The 18,870-nt window shown below is 47.0% G+C and overlaps 1 protein-coding gene across 1 annotated transcript in view; it reads right to left on the bottom strand.

Annotated features, from left to right (window-relative positions):
* LOC102446363 (syntaxin-binding protein 4-like) overlaps positions 1-18,870 on the bottom strand; it is a 105,236-nt gene that overhangs the window by 72,037 nt on the left and 14,329 nt on the right. The gene's annotated exons all lie outside the window — the stretch shown is intronic.

The raw sequence follows: 18,870 nt of genomic DNA, 5'->3' as shown, positions 1-18,870 counted from the left end.
TCGGGAAACAAATTGAGAAAATATAAATGAGAAAATATAAATGTCCGGTATTTTCTAAATAAGATGGAATGTAGATTGTGATGTAATGTCAAGCGTGTCTGGTATTTTCGTTGAAACCATCTGCCAACCCTAAATATGATGGGCCAGTTTGTGTTCTCAATGACACCTGTATCCACGTGGAATAACACCAATCTAGCTAACGGGATGGTTCCAGATATACATCAGTGTAGAAATTAGACCCAAATTCGAACCAATGGTCCCATAAGTTTCCTGTCAACAGTTTGTTTAAATCAACTCATTCTGTAAAGAAGGGATTTGGTGAGAGGTGGATGAGATTTCAGCTTCAGGGTTTTAAAACACACACCTAATTAGCACAGACGAGCAGTGACCTAATCAGAGCTGATTAGAGGACAACACTTCTGTTTGGTGGTGACTTTTGATGTTTGTGTTCAAATGTTTTCGCGTTGGGGAAAACAATCGTACACTGTAGTGAGGTGGGTATAACATGGGCTTGGGAGACCCAAGCACAATTCCCAGAGCTAGAGCAGAGCTGTTCATCCCAGATCAGCCCAGATAGGCAAAGCAAGGACCTAGTCTCTCACATCCCAGACCCACTGCAATCAAATCTCCACGCTTCCCCCTTTCCTCCCATCACAGTGAGGAAGTTCACTACCTCAATGTGCAGGAAGTCAAACTAGAGGATTCTGATGGTCTCTTCTGACTATAAAGTCCTGAGACTCTCTCTCATCCCACCTGCTTCCCAACAAGCATACCTAGAAATGAATGCATCTCAGCACAATGTTTTGGCTGAAATTTCATTCCAGCAAAAACATTCTGACCATCTCTAGTCAAAAGCCAGATGGTCTAGACCTCCGGAGTCTGAAACTCCCACCCGCAGACACAAGCTGATAAGTGAGACCCGATATTACGTAGAAACGTAAAACATATCAACAAGGTAATTTCAAAACACGTTGGAAGGGACAAGCGGCCTCGTATATTCCACAGAGCCTCTGACTTCCTCCCATGCATAGAGGTAGAGATCCAGGCCTTCTGACTTTTCAGCATAGACATAAATAAGGTCACATGGACATGCCATCATCCAGGACCCTGACACGGACAATGCTCTACCAATAAATTGCACTACAAGAGATTGGGGTCCCCAAGCCCTACATAGCTCAAGGCTCTACCATGAAGGTTTTTGAGAGACATTTGGGGCAGGATGGACTTCAGTAGGAGCAGAGCCAGGCTGACGACTTCTGAAATGTCTGCCTTTAATTATTTATTTACAAATGACTTGGCGCTGCAGAGCACTTTGGTATTAGATTCAACTTGCCCCAGAAATACAGGGTTTTAATTTGGATTACTCAAGCCCTGCTCCGAATTACTTAAAAATATGGTCCCTTCTCTCCTCCTGGCCTTTGGGCTACTTTCACTACAACATGGGCATGTATGGACTTTAATCTAACCCAGCCAAAAGTGTCCACATATTCCAGATGACAACCCAATACCCAGGCCTCTCCAGTTCAGCCTTTTTCCAAACATTCTCCTGTTCCCAATGGTCACCGTGGAGGAAAAACGAGAGTTTCACGATTCATCATCAGAACTGACGTAGGCTGGTCTGAGCAAAAAGACAGAAGTGGATACAGTAAAGCCTGTTGACCGGATCTAATCCCAACCAGTTTTATGGGAAGAGTAACGCTGTGTTTTTCCAATTGAATCGATAGGGACAGCCAAGATTTAAATCCAAGTTCCTTCTTGCCATTCAGAAGCACACCTCAGAATTACATCTCAGAGACCAAAAATAAGTCTTCAATCCAATTTTACATTCCAGTCAAAAACTCTTCATCCCTCCTACTTCAGTTGCACATTAATCAGACTTAATACATTACATTTTCAAAGCACTTGCTAAACATCAACTAGCATGTCAGAATAGCTCCATGGACTTCAATGGAGCTATACCAATTTAATTCAGCATAATATGGTCTTAATTAAGCATATTAAAATTACTATGCGGAATTTTGCAGCCTCTTGGATAAGTGCCTGTTTGTCAGGAAAATGACTTTTAACCTGAAAGATAACGTCAGGGTAGGGGGTTTCATGAAATAGCTGATTACCCCAAAATGTTCCCTGAATCTGATCTCCCAAACGTTAGCAAAAAGCCAAACACGCAGAGCATTAACATGAGGGGGAACACATTTTTGGATCATACAAAATGCATAACAAAGGAGCAGAGAGGCCTGAATTCAGAGCAAAGAGCCCTGAGCACAAGAGGGTCTCACACTAGAGGTGCAGGACTTCTAAAAAGTTCTCTGTCCTTAATCCCTTCCTACGCACTGGCAGGATTGCAGGAAGGAAACGCATCCACAGGAGAGCGGGCGGTCAAACAGGAGAGCTCATTATTCACAACATCAGTGCATCTGATCTTGTCTGCCTGCATCCCCTGTCTCAGCCCTTTCTGAAGAGACACACAACCCCCCTCCCTTTCTGAATCACTTTTCCGTGGAAACCCAAGGAACACTCCTTTCCTCCAGCCCTGGGAAAATGACTCGTAACCCAAACTGAAAGGTAACATTGCCCAGTTGGTATGAGACTGGCATTACAAATCTAGAGCAAAGACAGCAATTTTGGATTTGCCCCCAAAGAGGCTCCGACGCACCCCAGCCCAACCATGCAATTTCCTTCCTTTCTTCCAACCAGCCCCACGCGTCTCGTCAGTTTCACTGCTCGTGAGGATTACCTGCTAATAATGACGGCACCTTTGTAAAGGACGGAGATCGCTGGCATCTCGATCCTTGGGTTGTGAGAGTCCAGCCCAGCCAAGCCTCTAGCCACTCTGCTTTGGCAGGAATCCGATAAAGCGACGGAACAGGGGGAGAGGTCACATGATCTTCTCGTATGCATGTTAATTCCCACCCAACATTATTAACACAGATCAACTAAAAACATCTCTACCTTTAGATTAAAGCTTATGCAATCCAAACAAAACCAGTGTGGCCTATCGCAAGTGCCTTGCTGAGCAAGCAATAAAGACAACCACACACACACATACACACACCTCCCCCTCCTCAAAGCAGTGCTACTCATCCATAATTAGAGTAGTGCTGTAATTATTTCATGCTTTGTATTGTGTAGCGTTTGGAATATCCCCTAAATAACCAATGCATAAACACTGCCCTTCAGCACTGAAGCCAGGACATGTTGCTAATGTCCCTGAAGGCTTTAAATCTGCTGCAAAGCTTTGAAAGTAATAACATACTGCGCTGTTTACAGTTTTTCCCTCTTTAGTATCTTATGTGGGCTGTTGCTCTGCCCAGTTAATACCAAGTAAATCAACTTTGGCTGTGTTAATATCTGCTGAGCGTGTACAGGGATAATTTGCCCTTGAATAGTCTCTTTCATCCAAGGCTCTAAAAGCAAATTGCAGAGGTAGGGCAGCAGTGTGATCCCCAAGGTGCAGCTGGGGAAAGTGAGTCACAAAGATTATGGTGACTAACCCAATGTCATACAATATGTTCATGGCAGAGTCTGAAATAGCTGATGGGATGCCAAATCTTTTGTTTTAACTATTAGACCAGGGGTGGGAAAACTTTTTGGGTCACAGGCTGCTTACACACAGAAAAATAAGTTGGGGGTCACACAAAAGTGAGAAGCAAAAAAAAAAACAATCCACATTCCCCTTGCCCACCAGAGTCTAGGGGGGCCTGAGTTAGTAGATTTTATGGGTCCCCCCCATGCTCTGTAGTGGGGCCACAAACGAGGAGTTCAGTGTGTGGGAGGGGGGCTGCCAATAAGCGGGTTTGGGGTGTGGGGTCTGGACAGGAGGGAGGGTGCAGGAATGGGGTTGGGGGTTGATGGGTCTGGGAAGGAGGGTGGGTGCCAGAGTCGGGGGAGAGGGGTACAGGACTGGAGCGCCAGTTCCTCCATTTTGGGGAGGAGCCCCAAGCCTTCGAGGCCAGATCCAGGCAAGCCAGGCATTAGACCATGCTCCTTTTCACCCTCAGGGCCGACATAAGAACATAAGAATGGTCATACTGGGTCAGACCAAAGGTCCATCCAGTCCAGTATCCTGTCTGCCGACAGTGGCCAATGCCAGATGCCCCAGAGGGAGTGAATCGAACAGGTAATGATCAAGCGATCTCTCTCTTGCCATCCATCTCCACCCTCTGACAAACAGAGGCTGGGGACACCATTCCTTACTAATGGCTAATAGTCATTTATGGACTTAACCTACATGAATTTATCTAGTTCTCTTTTAAACCCTGTTATAGTCCTAGCCTCCTCAGGCAAGGAGTTCCACAGATTGACTATGCGCTATGCAAAGAAGAACTTCCTTTTATTTGTTTTAAACCTGCTGCCCGTTAGTTTCATTTGGTGGCCCCTAGTTCTTATATTATGGGAACAAGTAAATAACTTTTCCTTATTTACTTTCTCCACTCCACTCATGATTTTATAGACCTCTGTCATATCCCCCGTTAGTCTCCTTTCCTGACCCTGCTCATGTTAAAATCATTGGGAGTTTGGCTTTAAATTCAGTGGGAAAATGAATGTCAGCTGGTGCAGGACTACATTGCTACTGGGCAGTGTTGGAAGTGGATAGGAACTCCCGGGCGTGTCTACACTACAGCGTTATTAAATAACAAGGTGCACGTCCACACAGCAAGCCCGTTATTTTGAAATTATTTTGAAATAACAGGCTTATTCCGCTTTCTACGAGGAATAACGCCTATTTCGAAATTGCTATATCAAAATAGGGTAAGTGTGGACACTCAGCTGCCGCTATTTCAAAATAATTACTCCCCAGTGCTTCCTGGGGTTCTAAGTCAAGGTAGCGCATCCACATTAAGGGAGTCTGCCTCTGACTAATTTTGAGGCTTCCCTGTAGGGTAGATGTGCTATTTTGAAATAGTTATTTCGGGAATTATTATTCTGAAATAACTTAATTTGAAAAAACCTGGCAGTGTAGACAGCTCAAGAGAGAGAAATGTGTAGTGTTGGGTTCATTTCTCTGGTACCTTCCTTTCCTGCTTCTGGTTCTCCAGTATTCTGCTCTGATGGCCATAAGCAAACTGGGAATTATTTAGCAAATGGCTTATACATCCTCATCTCATCACAAGTATAGTTCAGAGGACATTCTAATCAGCATTTGCTACCTGGGCTGAGTGATTTGTCACCCAAAGGCTCATGATACTGTTACTTCCTGCTGACTAGGCAAGTCTTATATCCACAAAGAGCTTTCAAGAGAGCCAGTAAACACTTCGGGTGTCAATACGACAGCAGGTCAAAAGAAAACAGTCACAAATGTGGATTGTTTTCAAAAGTTGTCACTGCTATTTAAAAAAGAGGGTTGGTTTTTTTTAAATAATATTTAAAAAATAAAAAACACCTCCCATCCAGTTCTCCATCTGCATGACCCCTCTCCTCCCAACATTTGAGTTTACTCATTAATTTTTGTATAGTAATAGAAATGTAGCTGTGTTAGTCTGGTGTAGCTGAAGCAAAATGCAGGACTATGTAGCACTTTAAAGACTAACAAGATGGTTTATTAGATGATGAGCTTTCGTGAGACAGACCCACTTTCTCAGATCAAATAGTGGAAGAAAATAGTCACAACCATATATACCAAAGGATACAATTAAAAAAAATGAACACATATGAAAAGGACAAATCACATTTCAGAACAGAAAAGGGATGTGGGGGGGGGGAAGGGAGGAAGGTAAGTGTCTGTGAGTTAATGATATTAGAGGTGGGGAAAGGTAGATGTCCGTGAGCTAATGGTATTAGAGGTGGTAATTGGGGAAGCTATCTTTGTAATGGATAAGGTAGTTGGGGGTCTTTGTTCAAGAGGGATTGAACAAAGACCCCAACTACCTTACCCATTACAAAGATAGCTTCCCCAATTATCACCTCTAATACTATTAACTCACAGACATCTACCTTTCCCCACCTCTAATATCATTAACTCACAGACATTTACCTTCCCCCCCCCCCCCCCGCATCCCCCTTCTGTTCTGAAATGTGATTTGTCCTTTTCATATGTGTTCATTTTTTTTAATTGTATCCTTTGGTATATATGGTTGTGACTATTTTCTTCCACTATTTGATCTGGGGAAGTGGGTCTGGCCCACGAAAGCTCATCATCTTATAAACCATCTTGTTAGTCTTTAAAGTGCTACATAGTCCTAATTTTTTTATGAAAGACTTTGTCAAAAAGATGAAAACCCAGAAAATGTTGACCAGGTGTAGTGACTACAGATTTGCTTGAGTGGTCAAAATGAATCTGGGAGTAAGGGATGGCTGTTTGAATAATGTTTCCAGCTATCTAAATGTCTTAGGTACTTATAGGGCCACATTATTAAAGTATGAGTGACTCCCAATCTGTAGTACAGTACATTTATCATCACAACACTTCTGTGAGCTAAAGCAATGCTATTAGCAGCACTTTATAGGTGGGGAACAGCCACAAAAAGAGACTATGTGACACATGATGTTTTGGGGCAGAGCAGAGATTTGAACCAAGATCCGCAAAGTACAACACAATCACCCTACCGACTGGACCTCTACTCTTCTGTAATCCTTGCCCCAGCTTCCAAAAATGCTCTCCCTCCCCAGACAGCAAAACACATGGCTGGATGGTGGAGGCTGGTTCAGGCAGGACTGCTACAACAACTCATTTGTAAATGGATATTTTAGACCTTTTATGCTCCTGTTGGTTATGGTAACAATCAGATTCCAAATCCATTAATGCACAAATAATCTTCCAAAATCATCATAATAGAGCATTTCTATCCTGCTGCTAAGACTTACTACACGACTTGTTTTACACGTTGCAGGCAGCCCCCTGAAACATTGCTAATAAAATGTGGCATAAAATTAACCTTCTGTAGTTCACAGGCCAGACTCTCTACTGGTATAGTTGGCAAAGGTCTTTTGAAGTCAGTAGATAAGTCCTACTATTGGAGCCAATGGAGTTATGCCAATCTGGCCTAGGAGGCTGTGTCTACACTGGCCCCTTCTTCGGAATAGCCATGCTAATTTAGAACTTTGGAATAGGGAAATCCCGGGGGATTTAAATATCCCCCGGGGGATTTAAATAAACATGGCCGCCGCTTTTTTTCCGGCTTGCGGGAAAAGCCGGAAAAAAAGCGTCCAGACTGGCGCGATCCTCCGGAATAAAGCCCTATTCCGGAGGATCTCTTATTCCTACTTGCAAGTAGGAACAGTCAGAGCAAAGGTCCATCTAGCCCAGCAGCCCATCTTCTAACAGTGGCCAATGCCAGGTACCCCGGAGGGAATGAACAGAACAGAGAACCACCAAGTGATGCATTCCCTGCCGCCCATCCCAGCTTCTGGCAAACAAAGACTGGAAACACCTTCCCTACTTGTCCTGGCTAATAGCCATTGATGGGCCTAGCTTCCATCAACTGGCCTAGTTCTTTTTTAAAGACAGTTGGGTTGCCAGGTGTCCAGTTTTGAACCGGACAGTCCGGTAATTGAGGGTTCTGTCCAGGAAAATAATTAAGAAAATACCGGACATTTAAAATGCCTGGTATTTTCTAATTAGGTACGTTTTATTATTATCAGGAGTATCAGTACGTAGTTGCGAACTGCCTGGCTGGTCGACACACACACTCTGCGTGAGCGTGTCTACCAGCTAGGCAGTACGCAACTACGCGAGGGGGGAGGCGGGGCCGGGGCGGGATGGTATCCCCGTGGCTGGACTCACTCGTGCTTCGCCGGGACTGTGTACAGGACGGGCAGCACCCCGGGATCTGTGTGCGCCCGGGTCAGTCCAGCCCCTGCTTCCCACCATCCAGTTCTGCCCCCCTCCTCCTCCTGATCTCCCCCGACCAGCTCCGATTCCCGCGACTCTCTCCCCCCCCCCCCAGCCAGCCCCACTTCCCACCAGCCGGTTCTGCCCCCCTCCTCCTTCCGATCTCCCCAGACCGGCTCCAATTCCCATGACTCTCTCCCCCCCAGCCAGCCCCGCTTCCCACCAGCCGGTTCTGCCCCCCTCCTCCTTCCGATCTCCCCCGACCAGTTCCAATCCCCGCGACCCCCACCCCGGCCAGCCCTGCTTCTTGCTGGCCAGTTCCACCCCTCCATCTCCCGCGGCCTGCCCTGCTGCCCCCAACCCCCTCCCCCCAGCCAGCCCTGCTTCCCGCCAGCCAGTCCCCCCCAATCTCCTCCGGCCAGCCCTGCTGCCCCCGACCCCCGATCTCCCCTGGCCAGCCCCGCTGCCCCCGACACCCCCTCCCAGCCCTGCTTCCCGCCAGTCGGTTCCCTCCCTCCCCCACCTGCTCCTGGCCAGCCCCGCTCCCCTCCCGGCCAGTCCCCCCGCTCCATCTGAGATCAGGTGTGTCCGGTATTTTTTTTGAAGGCACCTGGTAACCCTAACCCGGACAGTCCGGTATTTTTGCCTCCTATCCTGTATAAAAATTCAGAAAATACTGGACACCTAAAATGTCCGGTATTTTCTGATTTTTTTTTCCAGCCAGGAGGTGAAAATACCAGATGCTTACCTGGTTCTGCAGGGGAACTGTCTAGCTGGGAGCAGGAAGACAAGATGGCAGCCAGCTCCTGGCAGCCTGTTAAGGCCAAAATGCCTCAAAAGCATTTCTTAAAGGGACCATGCTGGGTTTTTTTTTTATTTTTTTTTTTTTGCTCAACAACTTTGGTCTCCCTCTTTTTAGGGTTACCATCTGGCAACCCTAAACCCAGTTAAAGCAGGATTCCTGTTCTATCACTTGTAAAGTTAACAGGCCTTAGCAGTACAGAGGAGGAATGTTTCCATTGAAACCCCCTTACACTAGGGTTGCCAGATGGTTTCAACGAAAATACCAGACACGCTTGACATTACGTCACAATCTACATTTCATCTTATTTAGAAAATACTGGACATTTCTATTTTCTCAATTTGTTTCCCGAACAGAACGCTCAAATACTGGACTGTCTGGTTCAAAACCGGACACCTGGCAACCCTACCATACACAACATGGTATTTGGGATGGGAAAGGGGAGATATGGTTGTGGTTGGTTCCCAAATTTCCTACCTACCATGATCAAGGCTCCAAAAGTCCAGGGGTCTTTGAAGCCTGGATCTGGGACCCATCCCATGAATTTTATTTGGGATTGAGGGGCACCTCAGCATACCAGTTTCAGATCTGTTAGTCTTAAAATACTTCCACTATTCATTCACTGAAACACCAGAGGAGTTAATCTCCCAGTATTTCATCTCTCAGCATTCAAGAAGGCAGTAAAAAAAAAAATCCAGATCCAAACACAAAAAGCTTGGTTAAAAAAAAGCCCAGAACTGTTAGTCACTAAGTAATGATAATGTTATCACACCATTTCCAACCCCTTCAAACTGTTTAAAAGGCCGACAAAATGAAAAGAAAAAGGCCCCCCTTAACCTTATACCTCCAGCTTAACAAGCAAAATATTCCCACCCAAAGAAAATCATGTTTCATCACACCCCATCAACCTGAAATCCAAGGGATTTTTTTCAAGTGTTTTTATAATATTATTCCTGTTTGTTATCCTTATTTCAGTTTCTAATTTTTTAAAAATGTAGATACATTAAACATGCTCCTATGACCCGGTGAGCAAGCTAGAAATCAAGACCCCAGGATTCTATTCTCATCTGTGAACTGGTTCAGCATGTGGGACCCTTGGCAAGTCATTTGACCCCACTGTGCCTCAGTTTCCCCATCTGTAAAGGGAGAAGGATAAAGCCTACCCACATTTGTAAAGTGCTTTGAGATCAATTCATGAAAAGTGTTCTGCATGATAAGTGTTATCAATCAACAGAAAATATACGTCGTCACTGACTGTCATATTTACTTTTCCATAATTGTGATTCCTTGAGAATAATGTATGTATGTGTAGCTTAAAATAAGCAAAAGTGTAGTCATGACAATTGTAATTCCTAACATATTTCATCAGTAGACATCAAAGCACTTTACAAAGGAAGTCAATATCACCTTCCCCTCTTTTTACAGTGGGGAAACTTCCCTGTTTTACAGTGGGGAAACTGAGGCACATAAATGTCACCCAACAGACCTATGGCAAGAGCTGGAACCAAAACCCAAATCGCATGAGTTCCTGCCCAATATTCTATCCACTAGGAAGCACTGTTTCCTGATGGCATGAAATCACAATTCATTATGCAAGTCGATTGGTATTTGAACTGATCCCTATGTGGCATTAAAGTATATATATATAATTTGTATATTTAATACCTTCCCACTCCCAAGGAGTTTCAGTTATCAAATAACCAGCTGAAACAGCTGACATCATAACTAAGCTCCTTGTGGTATGATAAAATGTGTGCTTCTTGACACCCACTAAGAATAATGTGGTTTATTGCATAAGCCATCATTTTCTTCCTTTTAAGTACTTGACTTCTGTAAATGACGCAATAGAGAAATAGACTGTCATCATTTTTCAGCTGTAACCATTTTATTAAGGGGGGTTGATTTCTTTTACACATACCTGATTGTCTTCTTTTGTACAGGAAAATGAAAACAGATTATTTTAAAAAGTTAAATAAAATGGGATGGCTGACTCAAGTTTATTAATTAAGGCCATGATTTAGGAAAGTGGGTAAGCAGGTGCTTAGCTTTGCACTCAGTCTTTTGTTTCCCATAGAAAAAAAACCCCACAAAGCTTCAATGAAAATTATTTACTCCCATGAAAAAATGTTCTTCAATGAAAACCTACCAACCAGATTTGTTTTATTTTATTTGAATGACAAGTGTTTTATAAGAGGAGCATGAAAAAAATAAACTAGAGTGGAACGTAGAAGAAGCTGTTTGTGCGTTTCCCAACAAAACTTTCCAAAAAACAAGGACAGAAACAAAGGGGTTAACATGGGGACAAGAGGAAAACACAGAAAGAAAGAGTTACCTACTGGTTATAGCTGTTCTCTTCCCCCATCCTAGGCAGTCAGTCAGTTGAATTGTCTTGTCCTCCCAGGAAGCAAGAAGGCAAAAAAAGACTGTCATTTAAGGAAAACACAGTCCAGAGCCACATTGCTTCCTTATCTCTTCCTTGAACATTTAGGAAGGAGCTCAACCCCCTGCACATTTGGCTACGTACATGGAGGAAGGTTTTGCATCGCTCTCTTAAGCATCAGTTTTTGATCACTGCCAAAAGCAGGGGTGTGAGGAAGAAGATGGCAAAGCCCACACTCCACAAACAAGCTGGACAGAGGGATTGGGAAGAGGAGAACTATGACAAGTAAAGTAAACAGTCAGTTATTTCTCCTTGTCATTCATCTCTCCATTTCTGCCGCCGCCCCATTCTACAGCCAAGCAGCACTGAGAGTGGAGGAGGCCAGCTGTAACAGAGCCAGAGGTGACCAATCCGGCAACCTCCATACACAGCTGAAGAGAGCAAGGTCCAGTGGATAATGTCACAACTTGGGCATTCGAGGGGCCCAGTTTCAATTAAGGATGTTAAGTATCGACTAATCGAATAGTCGATGTATTTTGCCTGATGCCGGGCTCTCCGTGGCATTTCAAAGCAGAAGCGCTGCACGGAGCCCAGGGTCAGCCGGGGAGTCCCCCACTGATCTGGGCTCCACGTGGCGCTGCTGCTTTGAAACGTCGCGTGCAGCCTGGGAACACCCCACCTGGCCCTGGGCTGCACACAGCATTTCAAAGCAGCAGCGCTGCGTTGAGCCCAGGATCTGGCCCCAAACTTGTACCCCTCCTTTCCCCTGCCCTTGCTGCCTCTATCTGATAGAGGCAGCAAGGGGGGGAAGCAACTATTCGACTGTCCTGTCAACCATCCAATAAGCATTTGCTTATCAGATAGTCGACTAGTCCTTCACATCCCTCGTTTAAATCCTTTCTTGAACTCCACCAAAACAGGCAGAGATGCCATCACGTATACTTCCCCCTCTGCTATTTCTCCTTCTGGAAGTGCATTTTTTAAAAGTTCTTCTGGAGTTTCTCTTGCAAACCAATCAAGCAATTCTTCTGGATCCTAGCCAACATAAGGCTTTTTCCATGGGAGATGATGCCTGAAGAAACTGTACCCTGTCCTCCCCAGGACAGGGAGATTTAACTGTCCAACTCAGCAGGCACAATCAGATTCCCAGGGTCCAAAACGTTGGGGCCCTGGGCAATAAGCCATTGGTGGGAATTCCTCTCTCTGGTGGGAAGTCATAGTTGGACATGATCATGCTCAGCTGCCTCCAACACTCGTTCTAAGTCTCTTACTAGACTGACGCAAAGACTGCTGGAACAAATAGGTGGTCCAACTCAGAATAAACATGCGCTCTTCTTGATGTAAACTGTTATCACTAGAGAGTCTAGTTCCTGAAGTGAATCCCCAAAACAGAACCTAGAGATGGCTGTCCCTTTCCCTAAGGAAAATGCCCTGATAGACATAAGGACCCCCCATCCCGCCTCCCCTATAAGTGTGCACCTTAGTCCAAAGAGAAAAGAAGGCTCTTGGGTACCCAAAAGCACACCTTGAGCACAGAGTCACGGCTTTACGATAGCTATCAACAGCGCTTTTCATCTTGGGCTCTCCGTGCACTTTACAAAGAAGGAAGCATCATCAGTCACAGATTTTAGATGGAGAGACTGAGACACACATAAGGCAAAGTGAAATGCCTAAGGTCACACAGCAAAGATAGACACCCCCCCCCCCCAGGTCCTTTGGAGTCCCAGTCCAATACCCCACTCACTGGGGTGCACCACGTCTCACAAGAGGGGAGGAACTGAAGAAAGGTTTGAGGATACTGCCTTGTCCCAAAGGCAGTTTCTTCTGCCTGCCCCAGAATCTTGAGGCTACGAGTGGGGGAGACTCTACAGTCTTTACCTCTTCGTTTCTGTTCATCTTCCAGCTTCCTTTCTTCCCTGCTTCTACGGAGCAAGCAGTAGGAAGAGGAAAAAGGCACATCATGCAGGGACGCCGGCTCAGGGCCTACCAAACGAGGAGGCCAAAAAAGGCTGAATTGCTTGGTCATACTTACCTGGGTTAGGAATAGACACATTCGGTCTCCTTGCTCACGGGCAAGTGACCACATCCTGCTCTCAGTGCTGGCTGGTTGGAGGAGGGGGATGTATGACAGACACAGAGAGAACAGAAAACACTCCAACACACAGCAGTGAGGACAGGGGCAGAGGTGAGCGACCTACCCAAAGAAACGACACAGGCACCAGCAATGACAGTCAGACCAGGGAGAAGGAAAGCAACACAGAGAAACGCTGCCAGCCATTGACTGAGGGCTTCAGCCAGTCGGTGGCCTGACATGCCTTGACCTGAGGTGATTACTTAGTCAGAAGTTCAGACCTGACTGTCTCCCCGCTGCCCCACCCAGCAGAGTCAGCCATCTTGCTTCCTCACTGCATGACCTCGGAGCCTGGTTCTCTGCACTGTGCTGCCAATTTGCTGGCTGGCCTGCTCCCTCCCACCGCTGATCCTCCAGGTCTGTCACAGTACAATACTCTTAACAGCACGTACCGCTGGGCTTGTCGTATTAGTACAGCTGGAACACACGGGTTAACGGTGTTAATATTATTGTAACCCTTCTGCCGGGTAGGCCTGGCGGTAACCAGGGCCGGGTTCAATATCTTGGGGTCCATCTCACACAGAACCGGCTCAAGCCCCCACCCAGTAATCTGGGAAATTCACACACCCCTGGGTGCCTCTGAGAGGCAATGCTTCCCCACTCGCAAGCACTGAGTCTGAGTGTAGGAAAGAAACATTTAATGAAACAGAGAGAAGTCATACGGCATTAACTTGGGGAAAACACCACAAACAGAGTTCATAACCCAAACATGAGCTAAGCCCCCCAGGCTCAGTCCTCTCAACTCTGGAAGGGGGGAGGCTTGTTCCTCCGAGACCTCTTACCGTGATGGTGGTGTCTCTCCTGCAAGCACTGGTGGCATGTTTTACAGTTCTCACATTTAGGGGTAGCATGATTAGTGACCCCCACAACAATCCCAAATTATTTACAATTCTCCACATTCCATTCCAACACTGACCTTCCATCAGCCCAGGCTGAATGGGATTTACATAGCCACACCTCATATTCTCTCCTGAGCTGTATTTACATATCAACAGTTAACAGTTAATTACCTTGCAGAGCTAAACAATTGTAGTGGGCACACCCACCCCTCCTTTTAGCTGGCTGATAGCAAGCAACAGTTCAGCCCCTGCTTACATATTTAGATATGGATTAATATTACACAAGGTTTGGCACATAGAGATGTTTAGGGTGTTTAATATTATGGCTAATGCTAATACAAATTTAAACAATTTGAATAAAAACAAAGGAAAACCGGTTAAAGTGTCTGCAATGTGAAGTATAAAACGTGACTTTGTCGGTAAATTTTTTTTAAAAAGCCCTGCTTTTGAGCCAGAGTTTTGAGAAGGAAAAATATTCTTGACCGACCATTTGCAGCTGGTTTTAAAAATGGCAAATCACTATCTTCTGGAGGGCGGAGAGCAGAAGGTTGTTGAGAGGAGCAGGTGCTAATGTTCCAGTCTGATTTCATTTTAGACGGCAAAGGGAAGGTAGGAGAGGTGGCGACGTCAGCTGGGTCTCTTATTTCTTCGGTCTGGTTTGGTTAGGACATTTTTAGGATAGGATGACGAAGGCTCAGGATTTTAACACACTGCATAGGGGGCAGCCATGAGGGAGGGAGAGCAATGGTGGGCAACCCACGGCCCATCCAGGTAATCCACTGGCGAGCCACGAGACAATTTGTTTACACTGGGTGTCCACAGACATGCCACCCTACGCCCCAGCTCCCACTGGGTGCAATTCGCCATTCACAGCCACTGGGAGCCGTGGGAAGCAGCAGGTTGCAGGGACATGAAGGCTGCCTCTTCCCACACATTCCATTGGCCAGGATCGGTGGCAAGCCACAGCCACAGGGAGCTCAATGTAAACAAACCATCTTGCCGCCCGCCAGCGCATTACCCTGATGTGCTGTGTGCGGGTCGCAGGTCGCCCGCCACTGTCCTAGATGGTGCTGGAGACTCAGCAGAAGCAGAGAGATCATCCCGGTCCCTCTCTGGCCTGATCTGATCAGAGCCTCTCTCAGGATGAGGAGGACAAAGTCGCACAGTCACAGGCGATGGTGGGGTGACAGCCATGATGGCGAAGCTCCCTTCAGTATCTCTTTGTCTCCCCAAAGTCTTTAAGGCTTCAGAGGGGGTGACAGCCTAGTTTGTGACACACTGGTTTTGGTTTACTGATTTCTGCTTTGCACACTGATCTTGTTTCCAAGCATGGTCTTCACCTAGTCCTGGAGCTGAGTCAAGAGGCATTTTTGTTTGAACGAATTCAGTTTGCTTGTCTCCCTTTGATACCTTGGGCCAGCAACATTAGTAAGTGAGTTTACAAGTGTACACCTATCTTTCTCAGTGAAACTTACAACTGAAGTAAATGTCGCCCCCACTCTCCTGCGCAGTGCTACCACAAAAGTCACCAGCCCCATGCCGCCACACGCCGGTAAGAGAAATCTTTCCATTTCAACACCATACATATGCGCAGGTAGCCCAGTTCTCCACCGTGTCTTTAACGCCGTAGAGCTGTATCAGCTAAGGCTCTGGATTTTGTTGGCTCTCAGACAGGGGTAAGGGAGTGGGGGTGGTTCGCTCTAAGATGCATGAATGGCAAAGCACCAAAGCAGTCACCTTTTGATACAGGTTGGACCTCCCAAAACCAGGACTCCCTCACCCGGCAACATCCATGCCAGCAGGATCATGGGTGTTCCTGGACCAGACAGTCCTGGCTGGGAGCCCTAGTGGCAAGAGGGCTGGCGGCTCGGAGCCCAGCGGGACTGGGGCTGGGACCAGCACAGGGGCCCGGTTATGCATCAGGGGCTATAGAATAGTCGAGTAACCGATAAGAATTTGACTATTCAATTAACCGATGTTTAACATCCCTACTAGGCAGTCAGTAGCAGGGGGCCTCTTCTAGTCCAGCAAATTCCCCCATTCAGGACCGGTCAGGTCCCGAGGGTGCCGGACCAGAGAGATCCAACCTGTAGTGGCTTCACTCACCCTACAGAATATACTAGAAAGCTAGATCCCTCAGGGCTGAGGAGGGGAGAAGGGGACAGCTGTACAAGGACACCAAGCTCAAGGACCTGTCCAAAACATCTGTACCAGGGGTGAAATGAGACAGGATGGGGGCCCAGCAAACATGATGTACCTGAGCCCCAAATTTTCTCCATGGGCCCGGATCCCTCCAATAGTATCCTGTAGGATGGTTAAGCAATATTCAATGTCAGCGGCAGAGTTCTCTGTTAAACACAAGGGGCCAGAGTCATGCCCTTTGGTCTCACCCTTCCTAATATTCTACAATTCTCCCATAAGGGCTGGGAAGGGCCCAGGTGCTGCAGAAGCAGCTGTTGATGATGATACAATAAAGGGAGCCCTGGAGGCAAGGTGCACGAACCAGCTGGGAGTCCCTGCTGGGGAGCCCCAGCTGAGCTAGCAAGGGCTGGTCCTGGAGTGGGTGGGGAGTCCAGCCGTGGGGAGCCCCAAGCTGGGGAGCCCCTGCCCTGGCTGAAAGGAATCATCAGCCCCAGACGGAAACCCCAGCGGTGGGTGCAGAGAATCCCCAGCCAGGAACCACAGTGGAAGCAGGGCCAGTGGCAGCCAAGGGGGGGATCCCCAGCGGGAGCAGGCCTCTGGTGGTCAGAGGGAAGCCCCGGCCCAGAACCCCAGCAGAAGCGGGGCCAACAGGAAGCCCCGCCCCAGCCAAGAACCCCGACATAGAGGGGCCGGTGGCGGCTGGGGGGAATCTCATCCCGAGGAGGCTGATCCTGGGAGTCGCAGCATGGGGCCAGCTGCGGGAAGGGAAGCCCAGATTCCAGGGACGCCCACGGCCCAAAGAGGAGCCTTGACCTCCCCTGGTCCAGCAAATTCTGTGGTTCGGGACCACTCAGGTCCCGAGGGTGCCGGACCAGGGCGCGCCAGCCTGTAGAAAGCAAATACTGAGTCAGAAATTCTTTTACTTGCGATCCTACATGTGTTTTGTGATAAAAACCAGAATTAAATTACGACTGAAGCAGAAGTAATTGGAACAAAGACTAGGACTGTCACCCATGAAATAAACAGCAACCATCTGACATGGGTGCTCAGTCACAAATATTCAGTGACGAATTCCAAACACAGTCTGCTCGTGAGTGGGTGAAAAGATACTGCAAGCAGCTCAGACTCTGAGATATTTTCATAAACGTTATTCACTGAACAATTTCAGACAAATTAATACAAATGAGCTAAGTATCTTAATTCAATTGTTCCAAGTGAAATTTAACCTGATTAAAGTACAACAAACCTTTGGTTGCCCAGGATTTCCCTGCTGTCACTATGACACAGCAAGGCCATTAGAAACTTCACAGAGACAGCAGAGTTAGAATGCCAAAAGACCAGGTCCCTACCACATTAGCCAATGGAGAATCTCCAGCAGCTGACAGCAGTATGGGGCTTCTGACAGCCAGCGGAGCAGTTCCCGGAGACAAACGCCAGCTCATGACATAGTAACAAAGTCCTGATTTTTAAACTTGCAATGCCTCCTGAAAATGTTCAATTACCTAAGAACAGCTGAGGTATTTAGATGATCAGATTTATCCGCATGTGGGGCAGGCGGCTGCAAGGCACGGCGTGCTGCAACAAAGCAGGCTGGAGAGCAGCAACATATTTGGAGGGAATAAAATTATGACTGGTGACCATTGCCAGTCGTTCATTTCATCGACAGAGCACCTGCTGTGCAGAGAGCTGAGTCCAAAAGCCCCAGCAGCACCGCGGCTAAAAACACACCTCCGGTAAGGGCTGTGCCCTTTTTCTCTGTTGCCATAACTACGGCTATTCGCATCATCCAGCTCTCTAATCACCCAATCTGTTATCAGATTAGGTGGCACAGTCAGCAGGGCAGGATGACACGGCTGGTCATGGCCCCGGTATTCCCACATTAGCCACTGGAAGGAAATTTGCACGACCTTCGCCGCAACAGCATGTTATTCATCTTGGCTATTCTCTGCTGCAGTTTGCGTGTGTGCCGCTTTAATCTTCTACTCGGCTTGGCCTGCCCTTCCCATCCCCTACCTTTCCACCTAGGAGAGAGACTGGAGACAACAGAAAAGCCTCAGACCCTCACACAGCTGCTCACAAGAGCCAGGAGGACTGGGAGCATGGTCCCCATGGGTTTGATTCTCATTTACACTCAAGTAAACTACTCTTTAAGGCCCCTTTACACTGCCCAAGAGGTGGAAAAAGGGGTTCGTGTAAATGAGAATCAGGCCTAGATGCAAAGTGTCAAACTCTCTCTAAGGACCAGGAGGCCTATGTATGTATTGTAAAGCCAATTACTATGCCTAATGGGTTGTGTCATTGATAACGGTCCAGCAGCTTCATTTGGCTGGGAATAGCAGCCCACTCAATCAAGAGCTGGTCAGGAGATTTCAGTTCCCTGAGAAAGCTGTGTAGGGAAATCCAGGATTTATGGGCTCCAGAGCGTAAATAACCCCATGCTCTCTAGAGACACCAGAAATCATGACCTGCTCGCTCTAGCAACATTCTCCCAATGGCCAGCCTCACAGCCAGCTAGAGCGGATCAGGAGTAATGACCTCTTCCAGCTTTGTCAGAGACATGATTGCCAAAGCCAATTTCTGCTTCGGCAGAGGGCTCAGGGCCTGATCCTGCCGGCCCTTACCACAGGCAGGCCTCCTATCAACTCACAGCACTGCAGGGAAAAAGCCCAAGAGAAGAAAAATTCACAGCTATTTGGAGATTGGCTCTACAGAAGCTGGATTCGGCCAATCTGAAAACAGATCTCTTGGTCCCAGGTGGTCTTTCCAGATCAGCAATGAAAGGAGCGTACGGGAAGTGCAGCTTTA

Source organism: Pelodiscus sinensis, chromosome 15 (assembly GCF_052426305.1).
Source record: "Pelodiscus sinensis isolate ZL-2025 chromosome 15, ASM5242630v1, whole genome shotgun sequence".
In the NCBI taxonomy this organism is placed as follows: Eukaryota; Metazoa; Chordata; order Testudines; family Trionychidae; genus Pelodiscus; species Pelodiscus sinensis.
Note: the sequence above shows the minus strand (reverse complement) of the source record. Positions and strands in the feature narration are given on the sequence as shown.